Source organism: Apaloderma vittatum, unplaced genomic scaffold (assembly GCF_000703405.1).
Source record: "Apaloderma vittatum isolate BGI_N311 unplaced genomic scaffold, ASM70340v1 scaffold14529, whole genome shotgun sequence".
NCBI lineage: Eukaryota > Metazoa > Chordata > Aves > Trogoniformes > Trogonidae > Apaloderma > Apaloderma vittatum.
This window is the reverse complement of record NW_009735905.1, coordinates 22,623-28,935: the sequence shown is the minus strand read 5'-3', so window position 1 is coordinate 28,935 and position 6,313 is coordinate 22,623.

Sequence of the window (6,313 nt, the reverse complement as noted above, 5' to 3'; positions counted from 1 at the left end):
TTTTCGCCTCCCCGGCCGTGAGAATCCGCCCTCAAGCCTGTTTTCTGCGCTTCGGAGTGGCTGCCAAGCCTAATCCCAGCCCTGTTAACGACTCGGGGGCAGCCTCAAGGGATCCCACAAACCTACCAGCGTGTTTTTCAAGATTCTGTGCGGCTGCGGCGTTTGAGGGGCTCTAAACTCTCACACACCTTTCCCAGCCCAGCCTCGAACACGGAGTAGCTTTGGGGCAGTTTGCGCAGCGTTGCTGGGCTCGGCGAGGGGGTTTATCAAAGTTTATCAAAGCGGGTTTAGGCCCTGGCTAGCTGTAAATCTTGCGTACCAGCTCCTGCACCCCCGCCACCGCTAATCCAAAAAATCATCTCGTCGCCCAGTGCTCCTGTTTTGTTGGCGCTACTCGCATGAACGCAGCGAGCACAAGCTGGCCCCGTCACTGTGACCCTCCTAATTCAAAAGCCTCCCTTTTTTCTGCAAATATTCCCTCAAATGAGGAGAGTTGGGCACCGCAGATCCCCTGGGCCACTCGCTCCAACCCTTTGAATTAAGCTGACTCACAGGCAAGTTACTGTAAAAACTTTGTGCGTGGCTGAACTGGTGGCTCGTAGGAGGGGAGGCACTGTCACACGTTCTGGCTATTCAGCCAGCTAAAAAAAAAATTAAAAAATAAATCTAGAATCGACTTTTTTCAATCAAATACAACAGCCAGCTTTTTGTTTCCCATAGATAAAATGCTGGAAAAAATCAGGAAACTGCAGAGATGGAGGAGGATAGAGGTGGAACCGCTCACTGGGTCGTACAGCCCAGCGTATCCGACGTGAAGCAGAGAGGGGAAAATCCCCGCAGAGAGGATTTGACCAGGTTCTGCAGGAAATGGATGGAGCCTGCCTGCTAGCACGCCGCTTCCCGTGGCTTTCCATCAGGAAACTCGGGAAAAAACCTGCATCGTTAGAATATTTACCAAAAAAATTGCAGGCACAGAAGCTGTAATTTAAGGGAAGTGACTGCAGAATGACTTCATGTACATACATTCCCATCCCAGAACGGTTTTGGCAGCTCTTTGGTAATACTCCGCTCAGGTTTTGCTTTACCAGGGCCCTTACGGCCAAACAAGTGGCTTTCACAGGCTCTCCAAGCTTAAAAACAAACTAACATAAAAGAAGAACACCAACAAATCAAAACCCTGCAACCCAAGCGGCCCCAGTTTATTTTCATGGGGATGGCACTCCTCCTCAGCTGCTCATCTCTAATAAAGCCGCCTTTAATAACCCATCGATATTTAATTAACAAGGACACTTATTAAACTTGAAATTCAGTCTGCATCTGACCTCGTGGGCAGAGATCGGGCGGATCGGGAGCCAGTGAGGCTACTGCTCGCTGGGAAAGCTGTTCCTGTGCAATTGGCTACCCCTCCAAAAAAAAAAAAAATAAATAATAGTGAAAAAGGGAAATACCAGGGGTTTTTTTGTATATCAATTCTGTTTGGATAAGCACTAAAATAAGCAATAATCGATTTTGTTTTGCTGAAGGATGCGTGCAGTAACCCTGCCCAGTTTGGGGGAAAGGCGAGGAGGGCAGGAGGAGTGACAGGAGGCTGGGGACCCCTCGGGGCGTTGAGGCTGCGGCAGATGAGCCGGAGGCACGGCCGGACTGCGCTCGCCCAGCGGGGCAGGAGCTGCTGCAAAGGGAAAGGCCCGACCTGCCTGCGAGCAGGACAGGGAAGAAGGGGTTCACCTTTCAGCAGCGAAACGTTAAGCTCAGCGCCAGGCTCAGGAGTTCTCTGTGTCTCCCAGCTCTGTGGGATTTCAGGAACACGCTCAGCTGACTCGAATTGGGGTGAATTCCGACGCGAATCCTGCCCCAGGACAGGCACGGGGGCCTTTGTGCGACACACGAAGCAGCCTCTTCCTTCTCGCCAGTGCAGAGGAGCTGTGACCCAGACAGCGCTGCCACACGATCTAAGCTGAAGCCACCTTCCAGGTAAGGAAGGGGAGAGAATAACCATAATTCAGTGAGACTGCTCGGGGCTGTGCTCGCCAGGCTCTGCCTATCAGCCGCCCGCCAGCCCAGCACAACGCCGGGGGTGACGCCGTGCTCAGCCCTTTCCGTTCTTTGTTTTACCCCTGGTGTTCTGCTGAGCAAAAGACACCTGTGGTAACACGACGAAACCCTCTGCATTGGTGCAACATCACTAACTGGAACCCAGTCAGCGTTCTATTGCTGTACAAGGAGGAATAAACACCAGCTCCCCCTCAGCAACGCACTTACTCTTGTTCCCTAGCAAGGATTCTGTCGATTACAATGAGGGGTTATTTTGCAGAACCAAAAATACTCTGACAAACCACCCTGTATTTTTCTAAATAAAACCACCTCGTTTCCAGTTTCACTCTGTGGAAAAATATCAGCCCACTCCAGGCAGCAGCTTCACGATTTCCATTTCCTCTTGCAGAAGGCCTGTCCTTCCAAAAAAAATAAAAAAAAAATAAAAGAACGGAGATATCTGTGTATCCCACACGCAGATTTGCCACTCGCTGGGTTGTGGCTCTGGCCCAGCCTCACCAAAGCAACAATAAAGACCTCGGACCCTCCGTGGATCCTGTCCTGGCCAGGCCAGAGAGCTGTAATCTCACTTAATGCATTAGTTTTTCAATCCAGGCTGGAAAGGCAAGGCTTTTCAGGAGATGCCTGCAAAAACTAAGCAAAACCCACAGATGCTTCAGGGCGTGTCCATCAGGTCCTGTCTTTTCCCACTGGATATTTCCTTGAGTGCTTCTTGTCATCCCTTCCCTGTTCCTGCTCCTTTCACCCTCCCTTCCTCCCCCTCACAAGAAACCAGTTCTCACTCAAGTCCTCTCCTCCTTCCCTTCTCATCCACCTCCTCCTTCTCTTTGCTCCCCGCCGGTGTCAGCTCTGTGCTCGGCTCCGTTGGCCTCAGCTTTTCACTTCCAGCCAGGCAGGCGCTGCCAAGAGGTGTTTCTGTGCAAGTAACCAGAGACAGCATCTTCCCCCCGCCGGTACCCAGAAGGGCTTCTCCATCCAACCCCTTCTCCTCACCCAGGCCCAGGGAATTTAACACCGTATTCTGCGCCGTGCTGGCAGGAGCCCGAAGGGCACATCCGCCTCGCAGCCTGAGCCTGCTTTCGTACCCACACCTGCTGGGGCGGGGGAACACAGTTTTCCATCCATGTTTCTGGGCAGCAGTGGCGGAACCTGGCAGAGGGTCCCTCGAGAAGCCACCACGGCACGGACATGCCACCAGGCACGGCCCTGGGATGCTGCACCGTGGATGAGGGAAACAAAATGGTTCAGAACTCCCTCGCTGTCAGCTGGGATGGACCAAACAAAGTTCATGCCCAAAGCTGCTCCATGAGCCAATCTCAGAGCGGGCCAACAGTCTGTGGACAGCAGGAGGTCATCTCTAACCTCAACCTGTGTCCCACCACGAGCCCATCTCGGAGCATTTGCACCCGTGACGTTTGGGTGTAGGATGGATTCCTCCTCCAAACCCTGTCCGGAGAGAGGTTGCAGATTGGTTCTCGGTGAGGTCTGGTGGGGGCTGGTCAGCTGCAGAGGTGTGAGGATTGCACAAAGTCTGACAGACACAACAAGCGCGAGGGTGTATCAACGCAAGGGAACGTGTTCCTTGTGGAAGGAAAAGATAAAGCAGAAGATTATTTATAATAAGCTGATTACACTCAAAACAACTTGTACCCAGCTCGTTGGAGAAAAGGGAGCCCAAAGGAAATTGAGGGAAGAACAACCCTTAGGTCAACCTGACATTTGTTGTCCAGTCTATGGGAAAACATTCTCATAAAAACAGAGTTTGTAGCCATAAGAAAAAAACAACCAGTAACAGAGAGGATGTTTTTGGTTGCCGTGATGTTAGCAAGGGGATGACACCAGTGACAGAGAAACCCGCGACGCTCCCTACTTCTGTAACCCAGTTCCCAGTTCTTTCTCTCATGCGAGAACCTCGGATTTCCACACGAAAGAATAAAAACCAAATCACGCCCAAATCTCAGAGTGCTCCGTTGCGTGCGCTACTAAGGGTTTGGATACCAGGAAGCAAGACTCCTGCGGAAATCCCGGGGAGAGCCCTCCAGCACGAGCTCTCGCAGCCCGCTGCCAAGAACTCTCCGACTGCCTCGATTCACCCTGCTGCCCCCTCCAACCCTCTCTGCACCAAGTTTGGAAATTACATAAACCGATTCTAACATGGGGATGCCAAAAGCCAGCGCACACAACCATGAGGCGGCAAACTCCTGGCTATAAATGGATTTTTTTTTTTATTTTTTTTACCCCACAGCCAGGATGTTGTGGGTGGCGGAGCAGGTTGCCCAGGAAGCTGTGCAGCCTCCGCCCTCGCAGGCTTTCAAGAGCAGGTTTGATGAAGTTCTGAGCTACCTGACCTGACCTCAGAGATGACCCTGCTTTGAGCAGGAGGTTGGTCCAGACACCTCCTGGGGTTCCTGCCCACTCGAAGGACACCTCCTGAGGAACCTTCCGCCTACAGGCGTCCAGGCTGAAGTCTCTGTGGTTGCTCTCAGAGCAGTGACCCTGCGCGCGGAGGGAGAGCGGTTGGGAATCACAACGGTCGGGTTGTTCTCACACGACCTCTTGGGCAGCTGGTACTTAAATATCTCCTCGAGGAGCAGCCTCCTGACCTTGTGCCCACCTTCCAAGTGAGCACATGCTCGAGCTGTTCCCTTCCTCCCAGCCACCGAGATGCCTTTCCCCTGCTCTCCAGAACAGTTTGTTTCATGACGAAACCTCTGTCATCACTCGCTGTGCCCGGCCACCACCAGAAACCAAAGAGGACGTGACCCCATCTTTCAACCTCCAGCCAAGTCAACTTGCTCATCCAACTCGCCCAAGTCCACCCAGCCCAAACCGCTGCCTCCAGAAGCTGGGGGTGGTGACCTGCCGTGGTGTGCCCCCACCACACACGCAGAAGTTGGCAGAGCCCCCCAGGATGCCCAGGGTACACCCCAGGTCTTGCAGCCTGTGCTGGTGGTTCCCAAAAAGGCAAGAGCAGCCCAGAAGATCCCTCTCGGCACACGGCATCCCCACTGCCACCCCCACGCCGATCGGCTTCTCGCAGTGACACAGCTTTACCCAACACGTGTGTCATCGTGGACAATTTCAATAATGACACAGCGAGATCTTTATCGCAAACGCTCCTTTTTCACCTCGTTTCATCATCGTTCACCTACAGCTCATCGAATTCTTGACGAGCGACACCACCAAAACCAGGGCAAGAGAACATTATTATTTATCCACACCGTGGCAAACCCCAGGGCCCACCGGGCAGCCACGGCACAGCCCTGCTCGGGGTGCTGGGGACCCACGGACGGGGACGGATCTCGCCTCAGAAACCTCGCGCAGGGACACGGGCAGTAACAAACAAACAGTAAAGGGGGAAGCGGGAGGGGTGGGAAATCTGGTGACAGGCATTTGAATAGCCCAGCTGCGAGGGTTTCACTTCAGTTATATTTTTTTATCTAAACACACAGAGAACTGCAGCGACTCCCCTAAGGGAGCAGGAGCCCTCCCGTCAGTGGGGCTGGGATCAGGCCCGTTTTCTCCTCACGCTCCTCTTTGGGGCAGCTCAGGGCAGGATTTAGCAACAGCCGGTTTCTCCGAGTTCTCTGCTCAGACACCACTGGAGCAACCGGTGCTACGGAAGGAGCTGTGCTGGTGCACGTAGGAGGCAATTAACAGCCTGCTCGGTGATTAGGGGCACGTTCAGCTCCCGCCAGGCTCTGCCCTGGGTCCCCCACGGGCAGGTTGGAGGGGAGGAGCGATCCTCCACTCAGGACCACGTCGCTACGTGCCGAGAAGCTGCCAGTTTGATACCGTGCGCAGGACGGCTTAAACGCTTGGGAACAACATAAATACTCGCAACGGCTCAGTAGCAGCGCGTTGCCGGAGCTCGTCATCACCGATCCCCACGGCCGTTTACAAGGTGCTCATGAGGAAATTCTAAAAAGGTGAAGGTTCAGGAAAACCATCCCAAGAGCATCAGCGGGAGCAAACCAGCAGCACGGAGGAGAAGGTCCCAGAAGATGAAAGCCTCATTACAACATTTGAGGGATAAACACAACCGATTCCCCCCAGGATGGTTTGAGAACAGAGCGAAGGCTCCCATCCCCAGCGTGAGGCTTTGGAGCCCCCAACACGTCGGCAGCGCTCCCAGCTCCCACCTCCCACACAGATCACCCAAGTCTCAAACTGGTGGGAGGAGCTACAGAACATGAAAGCCATGAGAACACCGACACATATTCCAAATCTTGGGCTCTCCAGCCAAATGTCCACGGAG